Source organism: Babylonia areolata, chromosome 2 (genome assembly GCF_041734735.1).
Source record: "Babylonia areolata isolate BAREFJ2019XMU chromosome 2, ASM4173473v1, whole genome shotgun sequence".
Taxonomy (NCBI): domain Eukaryota; kingdom Metazoa; phylum Mollusca; class Gastropoda; order Neogastropoda; family Buccinidae; genus Babylonia; species Babylonia areolata.
The window spans coordinates 57,910,732-57,930,731 of record NC_134877.1 but is presented as its reverse complement, the minus strand read 5'-3'; the positions used below and the strand labels follow the sequence as shown (position 1 = coordinate 57,930,731).

The following is a 20,000-nucleotide window of genomic DNA, read 5'->3' as shown; positions in this document are numbered from 1 at the left end:
CCATTGTATCTATCAATTCCTGTTGACCATTTATCTTTGATGACACTCTCTGTCTGCCTCGTTCCCCTGTCTGAAATCGGCGTGTTGAGATGCTCTGTCATGACATGTTGTCTGTCCGTCTCTATGTCTCTTAAGTCTTTATGTCTGCACTGTGTGCCCGCTCTCTCCACCCGGCTTCCCTGTCGCTGCGAATTTGCTTTGGTTTTCGTTCGATATAGCACACACACACACACACACACACACACACACACAGATATGTGTGTGTATCTGTGTGTGTGAGTGTGTGTGTGTGTATCTGTGTGTGTGTGTGTGTGTGTGTGTGTGTGTGTGTGTGTGTGTGTGTGTTGCTTTTTTCCCCATTGACTGGCGAATAGCGTGAAACTTTCTGTCCTTTTTCCTTATCATAGCGCTGGCTGCTGCTTGCAGTCTTACGAACCCTCTATTCCTCTAGCCCGTTACAATCCCTTCCACTCTCCATCTGTCTTGCCACTCCTTTCCAGTATTCCCAAGATGTTCAGGGTATGAGACCGGAAAATTGAGAAATAAATTGCCGCCCCCTGTTGACAGCATCAGCGACAGAGTGCTCTCTCTCTCTCTCTCTCTCTCTCTCTCTTACTCTACTGAATTTCTCTCTCTCTCTGGTTCTCAATCATTAAAACGGTTTGATGTATTGCTGCAGTGATAACAAAAGCAAGGAAATTCTGGATTTAATTACAGCCATTTAAAACTGTGATGTTTTTGATACGCGACTCGTATTATCGTTGATTATGTGGAGTAAAACGAACCGAACTCGTCCCTTTAAATGGGTTGTGGCCTGTCTCGAAAACCATGGATTAATATTTGTGGTTCTCTCTCTCTCCCCTGCCCCACCTCCCTCCGTCATTCCCTCTCTCTTCCTTTGTCTCTCCCTCTCTACGTGTCTCTGCCCCTCTCTTTCTCCCTCATGTTGATTTCGTCAATACATCTGGAAAAGAAAGACCGCATGTAGTAGCCAATTGGTAGCAGGAACATACCCAGCATGCGTCTCACTCCAAGAAACAGTATAGCTGCTCAAATGGCGATGTTAAAAAAAGGAAAAGGAGGGAAAAAATAAAAAAAACAAATGAAGCACGCTACGTCCATGGGTAGATATATGCAAGTTAAAGTCGGACCTGAAGCTTTTCGAACGCAGAAGAAGAAAGAGGACTGTCCCTGACCCATATACAGCCCCCCCCCCCCCCCCCCCAATCCCCAACCTAAACCCCCCACTCCCCCGTCCCGCACTTCATCCTCCTCCTAACCCTTCCCTTTCAAGGTGTTTTAAGGGAATGAGGCTACAAAACTGAGAAATAAATTTGCTCCCTGTTGACAACGTCAGTGAGACAGAGAGAAAGAAAGAGAGATACAGACAGACAGACAGAAACAGACACAGAAGGCTGAGTGGAGGGAGGGTGGAGCGGAGAGTCATTGTAAAAGATAAGAACACAGACACGGAGCGTTTATGTGGCCTCAGTTGCGTGTAGTTTGTAGAGCACACTTTTTCTGTTTTTTGTCAGCGCTTTACATGATTTCCTCGTTGCCCCCCCTGCCACCCCCCAACCCCCTCCTTCTCTCTCTTTCTCTCCCTGTCTCTCTCCCTCAGTCTGTCTCTCTCTCTGTCTCTCTCTACTCTGTGATTCTCAATTATCTAAAAGGTTTAAAGTATATACGAGGCAGCGATTCTTCAGTATACATATATATATATATATATATATATATATGTGTGTGTGTGTGTGTGTGTGTGTGTGTGTGTGTGTGTGTGTGAAGTTAGCTGAGACAGGCAGTTTCTGTTGAAAGATTACGACTGGTGTGAGTGGGTGCCCAGTTTTCCTATTAATATTGCTGACTGGATCCGTAAGCTGTTTTCGTGGCTGCTGTTCATCTCCATCCTGTTTATTGCTTCGCGTCCCCCCCCCCTCTCTCTCTCTCTCTTGTATATACATGTATTAAGTATTAACATTTATATGCGTACATGTTTGTGTGTCTCTTAGAACAACGGCAGATGTGTAAGTCGGCCAAAGTGCTAATGCCTTCACCGTTGGAAAATAAAGATTCATTCATTCATTCATTCTCTCTCTCTCTCTTTCTCTCTCTCTCTCTCTCCTCCCTCTCCCTCACTCTCCCCTCTCCCTCACTCTCCTCTCTCCCTCCCTCCCTCCTCTCTCTCTCTCTCTCTCTCTCTCTCTCTGCTTTTGCATCATATTTTGTCCAGCTTGAAAAAAATCCCGCTCCCTCCCTCGGATTGTCTGTCTCCCTGATCACCCTTATTCCACATTGTCCAACTTATGAAATCAGGAATACATCTGTTTCTCTGCCTGCCTGTCTGTGTGTTTATCTGTGTGACTGCCTGCTTGTCTGTCTGTCTCCCTGTGTGTCTCTGTCTCTATCTCACTCGTCGCCCAACCCTCTTTGTGTATGTGTATATGTGTCTGGCTGGAGTAAGAGGGGGGGCGGGGGCGGGGTATGCATTTTACAGTACCTTTTTTATTTTTTTTATTTTATTTTTTAGATCAAGCCATTTCATTGTGTTTCCGTCTCTCTCAGTTCAATCACTGTTCGTGTGTGTGTGTGTGTGTGTGTGTGTGTGTGTGTGTGTGTGCTGCGTGCGTGCGTGCTTGCTTGCTTGCATGCTTGCTTGATATTGCATATTACATTTCCCCTCATTGAAGAATTCACGCCATCTCTTTGTATCTCTGTATCTCTCTCTCTTTTTCTTGTCTTTCTCTCAATCAAAGGAAAAGAAACAAAAGAACAGATAAGAAAAGAAAAGAAAACAAACGAACAAAACAACTTAAAACAAACGTTTTTAACATAGTCATTTTCGACATCCTGATTGAACTGTGGTAACTGGATGAGTATCAATTTCCACTTCCGGTCTCCCATTCCCACTTCTCTTACTAATCCTCCACCCAGTCCCAGTTCTCCCTCCCACCCCCCTCCTTACTTAATTTGTTTTTCTGTGTAGTGTTAGACTTAGACATTACACCACGCAGCTCTGTCTTTTCTTAAATCATTGTATCTCTGTTTTTTTGTTTGTTTTTTGTCGTTTTTTATCTGTCGCCCCCCATGCCCCATCCCCATCTTCGTGATGCCCCTGTATTCCAGTTTCTCTCAACCAGATGATCTGTTTCTCTCTGTCTTGCTCTGTCTCTCAGTCTTTGTCTCAGTCTGTATGTCTTCCCCTCTCGTGTTCTCATTGTATTATTTTTTTTAAATTTTATTATAATGTTTCATTCTCCAACAAAAAATAATTATCATGTTATCGCATCCACCACCCATGTTATGAGGACTCCATCGCCAATGATGTGGAAGTGTCCAATTGTCAGTGTTAAGTCTCTCTCTCTCTCTCTGCTTTCCTAAGCTATCCGTCTGTCTTTCTCGCCCTTTATTTCTCATTGCTTCACTTTCCTCTCTTCTCATCAATACCCCCCTCTCCCATTCCCTCTCGTCCCACCCCCCTCCTCCCCCAGTCGCTTGCCTGCTATCTCTCGCCGTGAACACACTCCCATCTGAGAGGTTTTATGTTGCCGAGCTGTCTAAGGAGGCCCCTGTTTCCACTCTGGAATTCATGAATTCACCACACTCTTCTAAAACTTGTAAACATATGGTATCTGTTTTCTCTCTAAAGGGACAGTTTGCCGCCATATTGTCTGCATTCATGTGTGTGTGTGTGTGTGTGTGTGTGTGTGTGTGTGTGTGTGTGCTGGATGTCTGCACCTATATTTACTCTAGAACTCGTTCTGCTCTCTCTGTGGACTTGATAATTGGGTATTCTTATATTGCTATGTCTTTCTAGTGTACATGAAATAGGAATTGCACATCAGATTTTATATGTACACATTTTTCTTGAAGCTGTAGACGCATTTTGTAAGAATTCGTGCTGCTGTACAACAATGTGATTCCTTTCTTATGTTTTTCATTTCTTTTAATCGTATTTGGATGGATGGATGTGTCGGAATGGTCGACATCAGAGGCATACTCTGGGAGTATTGTCTGTACTAAGTCTACCCAGTTGTCTCATCCATTTTTATTTGCTTTAGGTTAGAAGGGTTTGGGTTGTTGTTGTTTGTTGTTGTTGTTGTTTCTTTTTTGGTCTGTTTTGGTGCTTTGTAGGATTACAGATTTTCAACCCTGGTGTGTGCGATTGACCTGGCACAAAGCCAAAATGAAGTTGAGTTTCAGCGGACCTTTTTTTTTTCTTTCTTTTTATTTAAGGAAACTCTCAGACGAAGTGAGGAGGTCGGATTTCTGGCAGTCGTGCTCAGAATTTTTCCCCTTTGCTGGATGTTTTGTTACAGTGTAAACCGCGTTGCTTGAAATGATGTGTGTGTGTGTGTGTGTGTGTGTGTGTGTGTGTGTGTGTGTGTGTGTGTGTGTGTGTGCGTGCGTGTGTGTGCGTGTGTTCGTGTCCGTATATGTGTGTGTTGTTGTTTTTTTGAGCGAGAGGGAGAGACAGAGACAGACAAAAGGGAACGGAAGGGTGAGAGGGTGCTGGTGGCTAGGAAACGAATGTTTTTCTTGGTAGGATTTTACAAAGCTCCTTCGCAAAGGGAGTTTGCATAATGCACACAAGAGGCAATAAACGCATAAACATAATACAAATTGAAAGTACAACCGAACGGATAGAATCCTACTCTATACAGGCTCGGAGTGATGGATGGTCAATGTATTTGTGATCCCAGATGTCTTCGTTAAGCCCACTTGACAAAAAAAAGCAAGAAAAAGAAGCAAAACAACAACAACGACAACAACAACGACAACACACACACACACACACACACACACACACACACACACACACACACACACACACACACACACACACACACACACACGTTTCGAGTTTCAAGTTTTAGTTATCCTTTGAGAAAGCACAAATGTCTTTTAACTCCAAAAGTGTAGCTGGTCAACATTTGCAAATCTTATCATATTACTTACAGCTAAAATGACTTTTTTGCCTCCTTTGAGCATATTACAAAAAAGTAGAAGACGAATATTTTTTTTAGGATCATATCTATTTCGTAACTTATCATAATTGGAACATTCCATTATAAAATGAAACTCATCCCCAATCACAGACATGTTGGTGTGTGTCCATCGAGATCGATGATGACCATCGTTGTCATCCAGCTGGGGGATGGGGGGAGGGTGGTGGTGGGGTGGGGGGGGGGGGGGGAGGATGCTCATGAATCTATCTGTGAATGCGCAGATGGCTAAATAGTCCAATCTGCGCGCGAAATGTTCGCTGACAGTTGGGGCAGACAAAGACAGGCATACCATTGTCAGGGAGCTTGTTTGCCCGTGACTTTCTGGCCTGCCTCTTCTGAACAGCTGCAGCAGTCCTGTTGGCCTCGCACAACTTGGCGCCTTTGTGCACAGCAGCACGCCATTTGTCACGGTCCACTGCAGATTCCTCCCAGGAGTCAGGGTTGATATCAAACGCTTTCAGAGAGACTTTCAGATTCCATTATAAAATGAAACTCATCCCCAATCACAGACATGTTACAAACCTTACAAAGCCGTAACTCTCGTGGTATGCCTTTGTGTCTCCCTGTTTCCATTTTCAGCTTATGATTACTACTTCAAAATCTAAAGAAGCTAATAACGTAATTATCAGGCATTTGACATATATGTTTCTCAAACAAATCCACTTTTGAAATTTCTATAAAACAACAAACATTTGCTACTCGCCCCTGGAGCATGTCTCCACACACACACACACACACACACACACTCACACACACACACACACACACACACACACACACACACACACACACACACACACACACACACACACACACACACACACACACACTGCACGTAAGTGCATACATGGATTCTTCGTTAAATTTTAGCATTGATTACTGAGATCAATGCTTAAATAAACAGATTATGTAATTTGGTCATCCTTTGCGTGTTTATATATAAGCGCTCAACAAAGCACTTACTTGAGACAATTTTATTAAGCGTTGCCAAATGGATTAATCCAGTTCTGAAACTCGTCAGATAACTTTAATATGCACGCCAAGTGAATAGAAAGATGCAGGTTTTTGTGTGGTTTAAAGTGTATTATTTTCTATTGATGTGAACAAGTCCACCCCCCCCCCCTCCCCTATTTTCTGACTACAGACAATCAGTAAATCTTGACGTATGAAACAGAAGCAAAATTGATTTGACATTGTTCACGACTTGATTTCAGCTCCCCCATAAATCAGAAGCCAGCTGCAAATCCAATGAACACCATGCTCTACAACAGCTGACTGAACATGGGAAATACAGCTGCATTGTCGCCAGATGTGAACTGACTGTGTGACAACGAACGCAAAGGGGGAGGAGAAGAAGAAGAAGAAGAAGAAGAATGAGGAGAAGAAGGAGGAGGAGGAGGAGGAGGAAAGGCCATTCTGAAACAGTTACACAAACACCGCAAATAACGCGTATCGATTTTCTTACCAGGTTGGCTTTGTTGTAACTACATTTTATATATGCTTGAAATCGGCTTTCATTCATTGACTTTAATCTTTAGCCCATAGCTCCAGTATTCAGTGCATGAATCTGTTTAAATAGATAGCGTTGTTTCAATAGCGTCTCCATTGAACCTAAATCTTTTGGAATACTTTTTGTTTAGATTTCTTATCATATCCTCCTAATAATTTACAGATTTAGAGTAAAAAAAAAACCAAAACAACAAAACAACCAACCAAACAAAAACAGCATGTATGGTAATACAACTCAGTGACGATAAATGCTTTATGGAGTGCACTTTGCTGGACTTGAGAATCACAACTTTTCAAGAATATTTCATTAAAACTGTTGAGAAGCGAGTTTAGTTTCATATTTTTGTTTTTTGGTTCTGCTGATAGCTGTTAGACTAGATGAATAGATAGATAGATACATAGATAAAGAGACAGACAGACAGACACAAATACACAGACAGAAGGACAGAGAGTGTGTCTGGAGGGTGGGGGTACACATGCGCACACATATCCAGAAAGACACACACATAAAAATACGCCTAGCTTTTTTGTGTAATCCCCACCCAAAGAAAAAAAGCAAACAAACGAAAAACAAAACAAAAAAACAAAAGAAAACCAAACGTGCGAACCACCCATAAGTAAGCATTTGACAAAAGTAATGTCTCGTCGCCATTTGTTTACCCCTCCAAAAATGAGAATGACCCATAAACAAGAATTTTACAAACATTAAACTGTCCACACACTTTTTTTTTTTTAACCCTTCCCCCCCCCCGCTCCTCAGCCCTTAAAAAGAAACGAAAAAAAGTAGATTGTGTTGCGCTTATATTGACAATGACTCACGTTCCTGATTTTCCATGTGGGGGAATAAAATACAGATTTATGGCCAGAGCTGACCGTGATCGATAGCTCCCCTGAGGCGTGAAGTCAGGAGGGTAACTTGCCCGAATGCATGTCTGTCAACGGGGTTTCCTTTGTGGCTTGGAAGTTTTACTGTGCACCAAGGCAGGAAAGATTACTGGTTTGGGGATGTGATCAGATAAGACATACTGAGATCACAAGAGCAGCACGACATACTGAGATCACAAGAGCAGCATGCACTAAACGCGCACAAATAAAAAAAAAAACCCAAACAAAAGCAAAAAATAACAAACAAACAACAAGAAGGCAACTATAGGATTGTTCCCAACAAAATTATGATGAGGAAATAGCCCATTTTGATATTGGAACAGAATAATACATGCATGTGGACAAGTAAAAGAGGGAGTTGGTATGTTTTGTGAGCACATGCTTGAAAGTGGTACAAAACAATACGATACGATACGATACGATCCAGTGTGATGCGATGCGACGGGACGCATCGCAACGCAACGGAATGCGACACAACGCAACTTTAAGTACAATACACAACGGACACTCTCTCGATATCAGGAGAATTAATGAGATCAAATAAAGGGACAACTGTTTGAAAAAAAGAGAAACCAATGCCAAGACGGTTATATTTTCATCCCGATCTGTTTGTTTGTTTGTCAGCAGTAGTGCACACACACACACACACACACACACACACACACACACACACACACACCGCACTCGCTGTCTTTTGTTAAATAGGACCCTTATGTATATCACGAGCCAGGCGAACGAAGAATTATTGAGAAAAATGAGCAAAATGTTCAGTGTTTGGTGCTGCAGTTTAGTAATCGCTCTGCAAAATGCCCTCTTTTCATATGATGTGGTCAGTCGTGTCCGACCACAACCATCAGAACTGGAGAGGAGGCATCTGCTGTCCTGACTACCTGGGCTAGAATTCGATTATAGCGGAGAGCTTCTTGCCCAAGTTACATCCCTACTCTCTCGGCCAAGAGAGTTTTAGCACAGTCGGCGTTGGGATGGTTCCCAAAGGCCAACAAGCCCCTAAGGCTGCAGCACTAAGAACCAGTGCAATCTTGCCTCCTAGTTTGAGAGTCATAGTCTTGCACAAAAGACCGCGCTGTATATGACTTTCCTTTGCTGTGGAAAAAAAACAACACATTGATAACACAGCTCTCACTTTGCTGTTGGCCCAGCTGTAAACATGTATCAATCTGTGATATGAGCCAAGCGTTGGGCCATAACCCGTCCTGTAATTTCTACATAAATTCCCATTGATTCCAAACACACATAGTGGAACCCGAATAGATACTAAGAGCAGCTGATAAAATAAAAGATTGAATGATTTTTCGGCTGTGTGTTTGTGTGTGTGTGTGTGTGTGTGTGTGTGTGTGTGTGTGTGTGTGCCTGTGTGTGAAAGAGAGAGAGAGAGAGAGAGAGAGAGAGAGAGAGAGAGAGAGAGTTTTTATTTCGAGAAAAGCATGGACAGTTGCATGGGTAATAGTTTGTGTACACGCCAATATGTTTACACCGTTGACGCTGGCGTTATCATTTGCAGCAATGGAAGTGGTTCCACAGATTTTGCAAAACTGTCATTAGAGTGGTCTATAATTACTCTGGGCTCGCACGTATGCACGCACGCACGCACGCACACACACACACACACACACACACACACACACACACACACACGCACATACACACACTCGCGCGCGCACACATACACACACAAGCTCACGCACGTACGCACGCTTGCACACTCGCTCGCGCACACGCACACAGAATGATTGATTGAATACGCTTTGGGCCTTCACAAGAAAAGAGAGAGAAGGCGAGAAAGAAGGGGACACAGACAGACAGAGAAATAGACAGAGACATAGACACAGAGAGATGCAGACTCTGGATCAGGGATGATTTATCGTATTCACTATTGGCATTGGGCCTTCACGAGAGAGAGAGAGAGAGAGAGAGAGATGGTTACACTTTTAATAACACATGGACACACGCGCGTGCACGCGCGCGCACACTCAGGCCGTCCCCCCTCCCCCCACACAGAGAATGACATGTCTAGAGAGAGGGACTGGTGGTCAGGCTGTTAATAACAGTGCAGTGAGAACTCGCCGGCTTGCGGTGACTGGTAGTGTGTCTGTATTATTTCCACTTGCTATCGATCCCTCGCCAGTTCGTGCTAAGCGTCCTCCTGCACTCTACCCGACTCTGCCTGCCAGCTTTCCTCATGTCCACAGAAGCTCTCCCCACCCATCTCCCATCCCCGGCCCCGCACGAGGTGATGGGGAATAAACGTACTCTCCCAGGAAATTCCCCCCCCCCCCCGCCCCCCCAAGGATGTTTCTCCTACCTCCAGCATTAACCGGGATTTGTACCGCCACCCTAGCACCCTTCACCACTCATACCCTCCACTGGACTTTGGGTAGTGGTTTGGGTGTCGGTCTTTCGGATGAATCGGTCCTATGTGCAGCATGCACGTAGCGCACGTTAAAGAACCCAGGCAAGAAGAAAGTTGACCCATTCAAAATTCTGTACACAAAAAAATCCACTTTGGTAGTAACCTACATGTACACTTTCATTCAGAGAGGCAAAAGAGTGGCGCTGCGCTCCAAGGACAGGCTCTCACTGGGAAGAACTCTTGCTAACGTCTGAGACACATCTTAAATTACTGTATAAGTTTTAGTGAAGGGGGCATGATTGTACATGATTGTGTTGCGAAAAGACGGGCGTATCAGTCGATGGAAACAGTTTGAATCTCTCTCTCTCTCTCTCTCTCTCTCTCTCTCTCTATATATATATATATATATATATATATGTGTGTGTGTGTGTGTGTGTGTGTGTGTGTGTGTGTGTGTGTGTGCACGTTTCCCCCATGTCAGTGTGGGCGTTTTACAGGTCTTGGCCTGTAAAACTGATATCCCAAAACAAGATCCAGCATAGGCTGTTCCCTCTAATCCTCCGGTAACACATCCTGTCTACTGATGTTAGTACAAGGAGATACTAAAAGCAGCTGACTGAACGCCTGAACGCACTAGACTTGTAACTCAGACAGATCCTACGGCACACACCGATCAAATCACAGTCACGTTCCTTCTCCCGTCTTCCTGCGTCACCTCCGACTCGAGTTAGAAAAGTGAAACGAGTTAAACGAGTTAAACTTTTGGGGTTTTTTGTGTGTGTCTGTGATTTACACTTTTTCGTGAAGAAATTTGTACCCACCCACCCCACACCTCCACTTCTGCCATTCCCCGGAAGTTGTAGGACTTTCCTGCCACCCTACCTCCTTTCCTCGCCTCTCTCCAAACTCCCCCTCCCCCACCCCCTCTCTTCACGTTACTTGTTCCACAGCGAAAATGAACAACGAAGAAAGGAAGTTTGCGGGAGTTGCAAATCTCGTTTTTGTATACATTTTGATTGTAAGACACACTGTTTCCGTCTACGAAAGAATGGACTTATCAGTTGGTGGATTCTGAACAGATTTGAACCGTCCTGAACTGAGCTTGTTTGTGAGTTGGGAGAGGGAGTGGGGCAGTGTGGGGTGTTGGTAGTGGTGGTTTTGGTGGGATATTTTTTGTGCGAACATTCGTTTACGTGCATCACAAAACTAGCAAGCCGTAGTCACCAGTTATTTTACCGGAGGCTGTGAGACAGATCGAAGAGTAATGGTTTGAGAACAGAAAGTATTGTCAATATTCTACAGGTATTCTACAGTCAATATACTGTGCACACATTTTTTCTCACCGACATATTCTCTCTCTCTCTCTCTCTCTGTCTCTCTATCTCTCTCTCATACACACACGCACGCACACACCCCGTCCCCCCTCCCCTCCGTATTTCGGCCTTTCCATACTCGTACATGAAGTCGGCAGTCCGCAGTGAACCATCGATATCAGGTCGCCAGGAGGCCACACACCAGAGGAGACCCTGCACTGCTACTGAGTCACTTTGGTTGTGTTCAGTGGTGCCTGTTCTGATTTAACGTACTTAGGACACCACCTACTAAGCCCCCTACTAACGACAATAATGGCTTAGTCGCGGAGCCAGACTGAGTGAGCGTCCCTCCCAGAGTGGAGACCGCCACCACGTCCCTCAAACAACAGCCCCCATGAATCTGCCGACACTGAAGACATCGACAGGACTCACCCCAAACGCGGAAGTGGAGGGGTATTGAAACTGAGGTCACCATGAGAGCAGGGCATGAAAGGCAACAGACTTTGAGACTGTTTTGTTTATATTGATGATGATGAAGGAGGATGACAATGACGATGACGATGTTGCTATGGAGGTCCATTTTGGTTTGGGACTGCGTGACAAGGTTGTACTCTACGCTCCCTGTCATAATGATATCCCAGCGTTAACCAGGCCCGAGAGATATAGACACTTGCAGTGTTGGTCAAGTAATTAGAGCAACACACCCAAAGACGCATCCTTGAAGTGGATGACACTCGACTGTGTGGTCCCAGTCTCACCATTTAAGCCCACAGCACACTCAAGTTTGGGTAACAGCCGGTCACGGGCCGAAAAACCCACCTCCGCTGGGATTCGAACCCGCGTCCTCCCAGCCGTCAGTCCGCGACGCTAACCACTTCGCCACGGCGACTGGTCTGCTTTAAAACTTTTGTCAAAAGGCTTTTGATATCTCCTGGGTTGCTTTTCATACGGTCTTTGAGCCGATTATAAAACCGTTCCCATCTTCCTAGAGCACTTTCTGTTTGTTCTTGGCAAAGATGATTTTTTGTTTGAAGTTATGTCGTAATTCTCCTTAATCCTTCAGCATCAAGGGCTCTCAGAATCAATCAGTCTGGGGGCATTTCGCATCAGCTCTGCTTATTGTCTGCAAAAGTTAGGAGTCTTTGCTGAATATATAACTGCAGCTTATTAAACGTTCATTGAATTATTCAAAACAGCACTCTGAACTAAAAAGCAAATCCTGTCTGTCGTGTTCTGTCTGTTTTCAAGTCATGGACATTCTTTAGAGGCAAAGTCCGCGAAGTTTTCCACATTTGAGAGGCTGTGTTCTTCTTGTCTAGGATGCGGACTTTGACATGACATTGTTTCTGGAGTTCAAGAGCCGTTTTTGTTCGCCTTGGTTTCGATCCTCAAGCATAACATCAGTTTTTAGCCTCTGTCAAGGATTGCAAAGCCATTTGTTCTTTCGTCATCATCATAGAAATAAAATGAAATATAATATTGAAAATGAAATCAAATAAAATAGATAAATAGAAAATATTAAACACCAGTAGGAACCAAAACTTCAGTTAGTTTTGTTGGTTATGCACATATTACTTTAAACTTAAGTTGAAGGTATGTAAACGATGAGATGAAAAAAAAGAGAAAAAAAGAAGTACACACCATGGTGTGCAAATGGTGTATTCCGTGTACTTGTGTGTGTGTGTGTGTGTGTGTGTGTGTGTGTGTGTGTGTGTGGTTTTGTTTGTTTGTTTGTTTCTTATGCGATATACACGACTTTCAAGGAAAACAATTAAAAAAAAGAAGAAAAAAAGAAGAAGAAAAACTGAAAACAATATCCGGAGAGAACTCCGGGAGGCAACATCTCACAGGGGAGCGCTTGTCATCCTCGGCGCCAGCATGACAGCCACTGCCGATCGAAGTGGCATGTGGCAGGGTCTGTCAGTGGGCACGGGATGAAAAAACCCTCGACATGCAGTCAGCAAAGCATGACACGTACGCCTTCATCTCTCCTCTGCTTTCCCCCACCTCTCCCGTACATCCATCCCTCACACACACACACACACACACACACACAATGCACAGAACCTATACTGTTCCTACCCCATCAGCAGAGAGCATAGACAAAATACTGCAAAGAAGAAAAGTTTCCCCTATACATAAGCCGAAGTAAACACTACAGAAAGTTAACTAACACTGACCCAGAATTTAAAGGGGAAAAAAAAACCACACCAAGTTTTCAACTTCTGTCTGGATCTATCCACACCACCAACCACCCGTTTTCTCATCTCTCTCTTTCTTTCCCTGTCTCTCTGTCTCTGTCTCTGTCTCTCTCTCTCTCTCTCTGCTTGCAGTGTGTGAAACAGTCGAGTGCCAGTGCTGTCCGCGCGGGCACACCAAGACCCACCCCCCTTAGTCCCCCGTGCCGACGGAGCACGTGCCACGCGGTGACGTCACAGGCCAACTGGGCCCACATTGGCGGGACAGGACAGAGGAGCTGGACGCCTGTTGCACGAGCCGTCGTGGCCAGTTAGCTTTCCTCGCCAAGTCTCCTTCCTCTTTCTCTCTGGCGACTCTCGCTCTCGCTCGTACTGCAAACAAGCACAGCGGTGGGGAGTGTTCGGACATCGTCGGTCTTACAAGTAAGCCCCTGTCGTCGTCATCTTTGTGGAGTCTTCACTTTGCTTGATCAGGTAGGTTCTGTGGTTGGATCAACAACAAAAAAAAGAAAAAAGAAAAAAAGGTGTTTTAGAACTTTTTTGTCTGGATTTTTGTTATGGGGGTTTGGTTGTTTGTTTAGTTTGTTTGGTAGTTTGGGTATTTTTTCCTGATTACTTTTCTGTTTGGTTAGATTGTTTTGGTGTACGCATTTTCCCCTACTTTTGTGTTGGTTTGTTCTGTTGATCTTGTTCATCCTATCGCTCTTCCCATTTTCTTTCAATTTTTTTTTCTTTTCCTTGTCTTTCCCTCCTTTTTTACTTTTTGACTGTCTTTCCTTCCCATCTTCTTTTCTCCCCCTTCTTTTGACAGATAAATGGGAGGAGGAAGAGAAATCCAGCTGAAAATGGAACTGCGCAGTCTCATTTATCCTGGTCAACAACTTTGACACCCAATTCAAAAGGCAGAAGGGGAAAAAAAAAGAAACTCCCCAAACAGTGCTTATAGAATGCTGGAGTGAGTTCCTTTTTGCAAGGAATATGTGGATAAGCACCAGAGCAAGTGGAAGATGTTTCTCCTGAGAAGGGCTTTTGGGCATTGCTATTCCCTGTGCTTCTTATTTCTTTTCCTGCGTGGAGGTACATGTCTGTGTGGACAGATATCTACAGAAAAGAGATGGAGTTCCCTAGCATGTGTCTAAAGCTCTTTTGTGTCTCGGTGTTGTGCGGAGAGAAAGAGTGGAACGGTGGGTTAAAAAAAAAAAAAATTAAAAAGCCTTGGAGATTCAGTATTTCGGATGAGTTGAACCTTCGTCAGGGAGCTCGGTCATATTATGTAAAAGTTTGAGATTTCACATTCAAAGCAAGAGGTAAGGTGGTTGTTGTTGGGTTGTTTTTTTCATCAATAAAGCATTAAAACGTACCACAAGGACTGGATATACTGCTGTCCTCTTCTTCCTGCTAATTAGTACTTTTTTTTTCTAGTCAGTCTGTCAAGCACTTGCCTTATTGATTGACAAGCGGCTGCTGTTTCTTTTCCTTTTTTCTGTTTTTTTTTCCCCTCAGCAGAGGTACATCGTTTTGGTTTTGTTTCATGATCATTGATCTGTCGTTTCATGGTTTTGAGCAAACGTGTTCCTAAATATTTGTTTCTAGTCTATATACTTGTACATCTTATTTGTTTTGTTGGTTGTTGTTTTTTTCTTTTTTTTTTCCATGTTTACACTGTATTATCGTTTCCAAATTGAATTGTTTTTGTGATTACTGTCGGTGGTCTTTTAAGTTCTAATTACAGTTTTTCCTTCATGGCACATTGAGTTTCCGTGTACGTTTTTCTTTGTTGTTTTTTTTCCTCCAGATAAAGCATTCTTGTTGTTCTGTGGGTTTTTTTGCTTCATTTTGTTTATATTCAAATGTGTGCATCGCGAGTGTAAAATTTATTTATTCTAGAATGTGTCACGAACTCTGTATGTTGTCGATAATTCTGGCATGGTGTCACATTTATAATTTTGCTTGTTGTGTGTATTTATAAATTTGATCTTTATTCGTACTTTTTTTGTTTGCGTGGTTGTTGCCTCCTTTTTTGTTCCTTTTTCAGGACACAAATAGAAACATTATACAACAAAATGATATATTCGTTGATTAATGTTTTCAAGCATAACTCAGATGACGTTTTCTTGAAAATCAAAGCCAATGCAAAATACAGATTAACAAATACATAAACTTTCTAGCACCTTTCATTACTCAGACAACGATACTTTACTGCACAACCACTGTACAATCGATTTTTTCAATATTCTTAACAATAATAGTAAAAGGATCTCTAATTATACTTACTATCAGTACCTCATGTCAGTGGTAATAGTCGCAACTTATGGACAAAAGAGTGGACGGAACTGTGTTTTTGTTTATTGTATTTCTTCCCCCCCATCCCCGCTCCCCTTTGGTTCTTTCAAAAACAAATGAGTATATATATATATATATATATGTCATTTTTACAAAAGTATGCCACAGTCTTGTGATATGTATCTAGGTTGACACTTTTACCAAAAACATTTCCCTAGCTTTTCAGCACACTGACACAGGATATTGTCAATAAATACATTTCGAAGACCGACAACCAGCGCCATTTCTTGCGCATGCATAAATAAACATGCATATAGTCTCTCTCCCACTGTGTCTTTTCCCATATTTTTTCAGGTGATCAGAACATGTATGTACGCACACACACACACACACACACACACACACACACACACACACACACATATATATATATATATATATAGAGAGAGAGAGAGAGAGAGAGAGAGAGAGAGAAAATGATAGATATACATACTCATACACACGCATACATACACATATATACACATGCATATGCATTCGTATATAAACGAATGAATAAATAAACGTACGTACATACATACATACATACATACATACATACACATTGTTCTTTCACTTGTAAATATCCAGGCTCATAAACATTCGGGTTTCTTCTTTCTCTTTTTCTTCTTCGATTTCTCCTGTTTTTCTTTTCATGTATCGTTTTCTTCTTCTTGTTAACATTCGTCGTCGTTTTCCTCGTCCTTTTCCTCCCCGCCCCCCCCTTCGTCTGTCTGTCTGTCCGTCCGTCCGTTAGTATCTCTGTCTCTTGTGTGTGAGTGAGTTTGTGTTTTTTTTTGTTTTCTCTCTGTGTGTGTGTGTGTGTGTGTGTGTGTGTGTGTGTGCGCGCGCGCGCGCGTGTTTATTTTCTAATATTCCAACATCATCATCTTCTTCAACATCATTATTATCATCACACCACTACTACCACCATCATCATCTATGTTTGTCACTTCTTCTCCCTTCAGTTCTCCCTTTCTCCTTCTTTTCCTTCTTTTTCTTTCTTTCTTTCTTTCTTTCTTTCTTCTTCTTCTAATTTCGCTTCCTTGTCTTCTTTATTTTTCTCCGTCGTCAATATCACCGCAGTCTTACTTGCTTCTTTCCTACCTCCTCCTCCTCCTCTTTTTTTCTTTCGCTGTCAGAATCATCGTCTTCAGCATCCCTCTCGTACCACTCTTGCCGTTCTTATTTCCTCCTACTCTACTTCCTCCTCTCTCCTTTTTTTTTTATTTGTCCGAATTTCTTATCAAGCTATTTTTTTATACGAATTTCCTGTTTAGTTTTTGTTCTCGTTAAATTTCTTGTTGAGTTGTGGACAGGACTGGGGGAAAAGGAAAAAAAGAAAACTGGAAAGAATGAGAGGTCTTCTCTGTGTCTAATTCTCGACCCATTAAAGATTTCTTCAGTCTTCTTCTCTGGTTTCCTTTTCTTCTTCTTCTTTTTTGTTTCTTCTTCTTCTCCTTCTTCTGTGGTTTTGTTCCCTGTTGCTGCAGCTTTCTTCTTTCTTTCCTCGTCATTGTTTTTCTTTTCGTTTTCTTTCTTGTCTCCTACTCCTCTTCCCCCCCCCCTCTCTCTCTCTCCTCCTCCTCTTCTTTCTTCTTGTGCCTCTCATTTTTTGCCTCTGTTGCATGCAAGTCAGGAGCGCACTTTCGTTTTTCTTTCTTTTTTTATCCTCACATTTTTTTTCTAAGGGCTACTTGTGGCTTTCTTCATTGGCGAGAGAGAGAGAGAGATGGTGAAAAAATTGAGAGAGAGAGAGAGAGAGAGAGAATTTCAGTTTTCACTTTCAAGGAAGTGTCAGAGCGTGTGGACAGATTCATATCCGCTACACCAGATCTGTTGTAAAGAAAAAAAAAAGAAGAAGAAAAGAGCAGATGCCCAACCTTCGCATAAACCAAACAAGCTGATTAGGCCTTGAGAGCCTACCTTATGTTTGTGTAAACCAGTAACATATACATGAAATGAAACAATAAAAAGAAATAAACAAATAAGTAAATACATTAAAACACAGCGAAGGGAAAGATACAAGATACAAGGGATAGAAGAGAGAGAGAGAGAGAGAGAGAGAGAGAGAGAGAGAGAGAGAGAGAGCACCCACCCGAACATTCAAGCACAATTCCTTGTCTTCTATTCAGGGGCACCTTTATATCAGTGAACATTTACAACCACGCATGGCTTTGTATTGTATATATATATATAAAGAGGACATCCTTATGTTTTGGTCATTTCATGAAGCCAAGAGTGTTTCGAGCACTGGCACTCATTTATTCACAAGTAACAGGATCGAAAGCTTTGTTTGTAATCGATGGACATTACAAGGCCTTGTATTTTTGTTACTTCTGTATATTGGAGTGGAACATATATTGCCATCAGACTGTCTCCCATGTGTCAACCAGATAAAAATCCTGTTACATGTCTGTCACATATTGCTATCAGTCTCCCATGTGTCTACCAGATAAAAATCCTGTTACATTTCTGTCACATATTGCTATCAGACTGTCTCCCATGTGTCTACCAGATAAAAATCCTGTTACATTTCTGTCACATATTGCTATCAGTCTCCCATGTGTCTACCAGATAAAAATCCTGTTACATTTCTGTCACATATTGCTATCAGTCTCCCATGTGTCTACCAGATAAAAATCCTGTTACGTTTCTGTCACATATTGCTATCAGACTGTCTCCCATGTGTCTACCAGATAAAAATCCTGTTACATTTCTGTCACATATTGCTATCAGACTGACTCCCTTGTGTCTACCAGATAAAAATCCTGTTACGTTTCTGTCACATATTGCTATCAGTCTCCCATGTGTCTACCAGATAAAAATCCTGTTACGTTTCTGTCACATATTGCTATCAGTCTCCCATATGTCTACCAGATAAAAATCCTGTTACGTTTCTGTCACATATTGCTATCAGACTGACTCCCTTGTGTCTACCAGATAAAAATCCTGTTACATTTCTGTCACATATTGCTATCAGACTGACTCCCTTGTGTCTACCAGATAAAAATCCTGTTACGTTTCTGTCACATATTGCTATCAGACTGACTCCCTTGTGTCTACCACATAAAAATCCTGTTACGTTTCTGTCACATATTGCTATCAGACTGTCTCCCATGTGTCTACCAGATAAAAATCCTGTTACATTTCTGTCACATATTGCTATCAGACTGTCTCCCATGTGTCTACCAGATAAAAATCCTGTTACGTTTCTGTCACATATTGCTATCAGACTGACTCCCTTGTGTCTACCAGATAAAAATCCTGTTACAGCTCCATTAATCAGGCCTGGTTAGATTGTTTTTATTTTGTTTCCTGCATGAAGACTCAATCTTTCAGGTCACATGAAAAAGCGAAAGGGGCATCCTTTTTGTGTGTACTAGTCTTGCCTTCTCTTGAAGGATAGTTTATAACCCCCACTTTTTGAGTTATCGATTTTTCTCCTTTATTGAATCCTCCATTCAGAGAATGGATTACAAAATCTAATCTCCAAGTTGCTCCTAAAACTTTTTGAAAAAATATTTTCGGTCATGCCATCTATTCCAGGGATCGTGTCATTCCGCATATTTCTGAAAAGCTCCTGGTGCTTCATTTCATGTGATATGTTCTTCCGGCAAGTCTGAATCTGATTTCGTTAAGTTTATGAACTCGTCTTCCTTCTCATTCTCCTGGTCCTCGTCTTCAACTTCTTGCCTCTTTTGCTGTTAATCTTCCCAGCTCCTCTTTCTTCATACTTCTGTTTCTTCTTCTCCTTGTTTGTATTGTATTCCTTTGTTCTCCTCCTTTTACGTCTTCTCCACTTCCTCCTCCTTATCCATTTCATTCATTCCCTTCTCTTCTTCTCTCCTTCTCCTTCTACTCCTCTTCTTTCGTCATCTCCGTCTCCTCCTCCTCTTTTCTGTTCTTGTTATTGTTCTTTCATGCGTGCTTTTTTTCTGTGCACATAAGCTCATGCTGCCAAGACCTTGTATTGTTGCAACTTTTAAATCTCTGAAATCGAATTCTCATCAATCACAGTCTTATTGAGGAATTACTGTTGATCTGACAAACATTGAAGGTGGTGATAGTTTAAAGGACCCCATTTTCCGATAGAGACTTTGCTTGCATGCTGTTCCCAGTGGTAATTGCAAACAGCATTGTGTTATTGAAGCTGCTGTTGAACCGTTTGAGCTATCGGATGCGGGCTTTGTCCCACCCGGACGCAGTGGTGATTGATCTGTCTGTCTGTCTGCCTGTCTGTCTGTCTGTCCGGTGTTAAGGCTATCCTGAGCAAATCTCCTAATTTTAGTGGATTGTTTCGTTTATTTATTTTTTCTTAAATGCGGATCGTAGTTGTTTGCTGTCTTTAGTTGTCTTTCTGTTATGTATTCACTGCTGTTTTGTTTGCTTGCTT

At 42.5% G+C, this 20,000-nt stretch overlaps 1 protein-coding gene across 1 annotated transcript in view; it reads left to right on the top strand.

Annotated features, from left to right (window-relative positions):
- Nucleotides 1–20,000, top strand: part of LOC143279524 (complexin-like) — a 307,086-nt gene that overhangs the window by 73,390 nt on the left and 213,696 nt on the right. Inside the window, exon 3 of the mRNA XM_076583586.1 lies at nucleotides 13,418–13,756. The gene's annotated coding sequence lies outside the window, so the exon portion shown is untranslated. The remainder of the gene's footprint in view (nucleotides 1–13,417; nucleotides 13,757–20,000) is intronic.